We start from the raw sequence: 6,386 nt of genomic DNA, 5'->3' as shown, positions 1-6,386 counted from the left end.
GACGCAGGACGCAGGCGCAAGAATGGTCCCAGCGCGTTCTTCTCGCCACGCCCCCCGGGGGGCGGGGAAGGAGAGCAACCGCAAAGGGGCGTGGCCATGCGCCAAGCCCCGCCCACCACCGAGACCGAAGCGGGCATGGGGCCTGCGAATTAGCGTTCCTTCATAAAATGGATGTTTTAGGGTCGGCAGATGATGTGTTTTAACCACACACGTTTCTTTTCGCTTTCATCAGGGGGAATCTCTTCCCCATCAACTCCAGAGTTCTCCCTCGTCTTTTGTCCGACGCCAAATAAAACGTGCAAACCACGGTGTGGGGTAGGCCCACTCTGCAAGGCGCTTTATGAATTTTTCCGGATGTGTCATGATATATTTTCACCATGAGGCAGCGCCGGCACGGTCTCCCATTTCATAGGCGGAGGAAGATGCTGTACAGAATGAAAAACGATTACTCATTCCAATCACATGGCAATGCAGCTGCAGAACCTGCTTCAAATTCTTCTCTCATTACTGTTCCCAAAAAGGGGTCTAGACCGCCTGGGGTCTTAAGATAGTCCTTTCCTGCGAATAGTCTATCAGGTAAAGAAGGCAAATGTTGACGGATAAAAACTGAGCTACTGAGAAAAAGAAGAGCCAGGAGAGAGCATCCTGGCTGTAGTTAGAGGGGATGGTAAAAGGTGGTGCTAAAAATTGAGACTATGGTACAAAATACACGATTGAATTTTATTCATAGGGGTCATTAGCAGAAAATGTATGTGAAACCAAATACCTAGCTCATCTTAGATTTTGTTGATTTTTTTTTTGCTTCACTTCAGTTGGTCTGCAAAATTCAAAGCCTTCTCCCTACATTTGGTGAAAATATTTGAAATGTGCATAATTCCTTTACCAAGGGGAACATAGACTGGAAATAATAAAAATCAAGGCACTAGGCTTTGCTATTGCTGAAGCAGCAATTGGTGACTCAAAGGGCAATAGCAGGATCAGCAGATCCTGTAAAGATGCTCCCTCACGAAGGTCAAGGTGCTCAGCCAGGTGGCCACTGAAAGGAAAAGCAATCTGACCAGTGGAAACGTTCGGGAACAGTGGACTACATCCGCCCTTGACGGTTTTTAAGGTCAGGTAAAGCCCTGAAGGCGAAAAACTCCTGGCTGTTGCAACACTCTGAAAAAAGGCACAGAAGCACATTTCCCAAAATAACTTTGTGGCAAACATCTTACTCTGGCACCTACGGCATCAGTCGATAATGCAGCACTCTGTCCTTCAGATGGCAAGAGGAAATACCAGCCAACGAGTGACCAAGCCCATCCCAATAAGTGGATCAAGTTTAAAAATTTACAACAGTAGCTGCTCAATAGGAAATGAATGATCCTGGTCCCTAACCCTGACAGCAATTGCTAGAATCTGGAGTCCTGGCCGGAAAGGAAACCCATTTCCATGATATCTAGAAGCAGAGAAAAGAAGCTAAAAATCAAGACATTGACGTGGTCTTGGTGGTCTCTTCAGACCCTTCAAATTTTTTAATAAAAGTGAATATATATGAATATATATACAATATATGAATGAGACCTTTGTGCCAGGTCCAATTCTTGAAGCTGCCTTTCCTTCCTGATCTCTCTTACTTTACCAGCAAACTTCCTAGTAAGCAAGACTGACTTGGGATGTTACTTGTATACATGATTTGTCCCACAAATGTTTACTGATCACCTGCTGTGTGTGGGGCACTGTTCTGGGAAGTCTGGAGGTATTTTTTAAAAAAAGTTTATCCTGTCTTCAATGAGCTTACAAGCTAGTTGGGGCTAGAACATACATAAAGTTAAAAAAAAAAAAATACAAATTAAATAGCAACCCCAAACAATCCCAAACAACACAAAACTATCCTGCCATAATTAGATGGCAAATGAATTGTATGAATTTAAGAGGATAGGGAATCACTATGGAGTTACAGTGGTTTGGGGAGGTTTTATGAAGAAGCCCAAAGTCAGACAGGTTTGGAGTGGTAAAGGGGTCATTGAAGGCAGGGGAAGAATGGTGTGAAGCAAATACATAGGAAGACCTCCTTCTGGGCAGACCAATCACAGTAAGACCTCCTTCTGGGCAGACCAATCACAGTAAGACCTCCTTCTGGGCAGACCAATCACAGAACCCTCCTCCCAGCCCAGCCCATGATGCACTTCAGTGCTGGCTTGTTTAGCAGAAGAAGCTGAGATTTGGTCCCCTCTAACCTCTCCCCTTCACAGCTGCCTAGGCCACCTGAAGTGGCTGGAGGCTCAGTCGTGTGTCGGTATAGAAGGTGTTTTGAGTGTGGTTCACCCAAGTTGGCTAGAGCCGAGGGCTTGTGCTGGGATAAGAGGGAGAGAAAGTGGAAAAGATACTTTGGGGTCAGAGTGTGGAGAAACTGTAATATAGAACTAAAGAACTGAGACTTTGTCTTAAGACTAATGGGGATTCCGTGGAAGTTTTCAGGCAGGGAAGGGCCCCCATGGGATTTTTACTTGTTTATATTTTAAAATATATTTTTATTGATGTCAGAAGAGGAAGGGAGAGTGGGAGAGAGAGATAGAAACATCAATGATGTGATGAGAGAGAATTATCGATTGGCTGGATTGGCTGCTTTACACCCCCACTGGAATCGAACCCAGGGCCTCTCAGTCCGCAGGCTGATGCTCTAGCCACTGAGCCAAACCAGTTAGGGCCCCCCTGGGATTTTTAAAGTGCTCCCTGTAGCGGAGTTGTTCCTCAGAACTTCTGCTGAGTGATTTTTAATGCTGAGGCATGAGCTGGGCCTCCTCTTCCTTGGCCCTATCCTTACAGCACTGGTATTTCACAGCTCGTTTACCACTCGGCTTCTAGACCATCTCATTACTCCATTTTGTGTCTTGTCTTTTAGAAAAAAAAAAGTATATATTTTCATTAAACATTTAAAAAACACATTCACCTGTCATATATATGTTCATATACACATACATGCCCACACATATTTTTCAAAAGTATATACAATACACTAGGACGTTTCTTCTATACGAACCCCTCCCCACCCATCAGGCTCTCCCTCTACATACATGTAGGTAACTGCTAGGAGCTTTCCAAGCAAATCTGTATATTATCCACCCTTTTTCATTCAAATGAGAGCATGCTGTACACCCTTGGGAGTCTCGCTTCCTTTCCTTAAGAGTACATTCTAGTGCTCTTTCCTTCTGGCTTTCTGAAGAGCTAGGCAGCTGTGCTGTTGGTTGAAATAACAAGGAAGCAGCTGGCAGGTCTTGAGCTTTTGTTACCAGGTGAAGGGCAGATATACAGCTTTATAATACCCTGTCAGTTGGGGTTGACTATTTTCCTTTTATAAACTAGGACACCAAGTCGTTACCTCATATTATTCAAGAACGAAGGAAGAAAGGAACGCACATTCAAATGACACCAAAGGACGCAAGTAGTCCCATCTGTCCCTCCGAGTGCCCATACTGTTGCTTAAACATGGATTTTGCAAGTAGGTGGAAGGACAGAAGGCTGAACGGTGTCCTGGCGCAGTCACAGCGGGAGACTATTTAGTTGGCTGTTTACCGCCTAAGACCGAGTCTCTGGAAGACAGGACTGTTTCTGATGGCCCTGCAGCGTCACTGCCGGGCACTGTGCCAGGCACGTAACGAGCGCCTTGGAACCTGAGTCACGGTGGTATTACCGCAGAAAACAATCTTGCAATTTTTGTGCTTCATAAAAATACCCGAGTAGCCTGAATATTTATGGCTTTGTTTGGCTTTTCCAGAATGCTGATTACCAATTTTTGAGCGCTAACTAGGCATCAGTCACAATTGCCAAACACATCTCATTTAACTCATAATACTGTGAGTTGAGTAAGCTAATCATTTGACAATGATGAAATGAGTTCAAAGAAGTTAAGTAACTCAAGTTTGCCCAGCGAGTGAGTCTCAGAGTCTGAATTCAAAGCCAGGTCAAAGCCAATGGCCTTCCCCATTCAAACATGCCTACCTGTCACCTACTTATAGAAAGCCGCAGAGAAGCCCAGCCTCTGCTCATACCACATGACTCAATTCAGCATGAGATGGCTGAAGGCAGCGGTGATCAGTAACACCAATATTCAGCATTTTGAATGTCCACTGTTTTGATGACCCTGAAGAGTTGAGAAGGAAACAGCAACAATAATAACAAAGCATGTTTCTCGTTAAACAGTACCTATAATTTGTACTGTGTTGTTGCAAATGTCCAAAGCTTCTACAAGCTATGTATGGGGAAGGCTGATGTTGCTAACGCTGACCTTGATAATGTTATATTGAGACAGATGTTACATCAGTATTTGCTGGTAATTTCCTGAAGGATGGATTTCCTAGTATCTCTGTTGGTAGCCCTTATAAAATAATAGGGTATTTTGTTCAAATGCAAAAGTAGATACTTTATATTATAGTAATAAGAAAGTGAGTGTATGGTGTTAAGTGTAACATATACCTTCTTCTTCTTCTTCTTCTTCTTTTTTTTTTTTTTATCATATACCTTCTTTATTCATCCATTCAATAAACATTTGAGTTTTGCCAGATGGTGTAGTTCAGTGGTTGAATCTATGAACTAGGAGGTTATGGTTTGATTCACGGTTGTGGCATGTGCCCAGGTTGTGGGCTTGATCCCTAGTGTTGGATATGCAGGAGGCAGCCAATCAATGATTCTCATCTTCTTTCCTCTCTGAAATTAAATCTATCAATCTATCTTTGAGTTTTTATTACCTACCTGGCACTGTTGAGGCATAGGAATATAGCATTGAACAAAAGAGACAACATATTGTCTGTTTAGAACATACATTCTAATGGAAAAAGATAAACAAAAAGAAAAGTGGTTAGATGGTGCATCATCAGGTAAGAAGTCTTATGGTAAGAAGTCTTATGGAGAGAGATGGGGAAAGGGAATAGAAAATGCAGTTTTAGCCGAAACCGGGTTGGCTCAGTGGATAGAGCGTCGGTCTGCGGACTGAAAGGTCCCAGGTTCGATTCCGGTCAAGGGCATGTACATTGGCTGCGGGCACATCCCCAGTGGGGGGTATGCAGGAGGCAGCTGGTCAGATGTGTCTCTCTCATCGATGTTTCTAGCTCTCTATCCCTCTCTGTGAAAAAAAAAGTCTTAGGGAGAGAGATTGGGAAAAAGAATAGAGAATGCCGTTTTAAATTCTTACAGTGTGTAATGCAATGGTGACATCATTGGCTTTTAACCCAGCTCTCTCTGAACCTGCCAGATAATGCCCTGGATTTGTCTGTCATCCTGCAAGTCCTGCCTTCTGCACTGGGTGAAACCCAGTAAACACTTTCGCTGATGTTCATGTCTAGTTCCTTCTGGACCCAGTTGATCTAGATCCTTAAAATCTACAATCTGGAGGGAGATATTCAAATAATCTTGAGAGTTTGGGGAGAATCAAAAGGGCCAGGAGAAAATAAATCAAAAGAGGACCTTTTTAGGTAAGATTAGGTAGAATTATCTTTACCTCTTCACCTCTGATCTAATCACTATTTGTTAACAGCTTAAGGGCTTGGCAGGGCCTGGAAGTAGCTAGATAGGTTATAATAATAGTTCAGAGGCAAAAGAAAAAAAGTGAATAATTTTTTTAACTGAATGAGGCCATGGTGATGCCAAGAGGTGGTGGTGTGATGGATGCTTCAAGCCCCTCGTAAGCTTCACCAGCTACTTAACCCCAAGAGAACTGCCCCTACCTCAATAAATCCAAAATAACAAACTATCTATTCAATTGTGGCTATGAACATTTCCTCAATCCTACGTGAAGTGTGAATAAAAGCATTTTCGGAGAATCTTGTTTTTTGTATTGATTTACCATACAGTTTAAGAATGTGTATGCAAAGCAGCTTCAAAAAAAGCTCCTGTAAACTTGAGGTTAACAAAAGATGGCCGTGGCTTAGGCTGGATAAAGTTGGTGGAAGGGTTTCACCGCTTACATTAGCTATGAGTGGCGATGGCGCACCATCGGGCTTGGCCAGGGACGGGAATATGGGTAAAGCTAATAATGGCGGTAATGAAATCACAGCCTTCCCCCCTTGTGAAGTCAAAATCGTTGTAAAACCGGTGTCGCTCACGTCACACAGGGTTAAGGCCTTCTTTCGGTCCTTAGGGCAGTGTGCCGCCCATCTGTGGCCCCGAGCAGCGTTAAACACCAAAACCGTCTCAAACGCAGGGCGGACAGGGGCTCGATGTCGGTTATCCAAGGGCTGGGTCCCGGGCCTGACTCACTGGCGGGCTCCCGCCCAGGCCTGCCCTAACCTTCCCGCAAGGCCTGCTGGGAGTTGTAGTTCAGTTGTCGAAAAGCCCAGAGAAGCCCATTCCCTCCCCCCGGTTCTGCGCACTTCCCGGGATGAGTGCGCAGAACCCGGAGCCCTGGCGGG

The sequence above is a fragment of the Pipistrellus hanaki genome (genome assembly GCF_964339955.1).
Source record: "Pipistrellus hanaki genome assembly, chromosome: 9".
NCBI lineage: Eukaryota > Metazoa > Chordata > Mammalia > Chiroptera > Vespertilionidae > Pipistrellus > Pipistrellus hanaki.
This window is presented reverse-complemented; position numbering follows the sequence as displayed.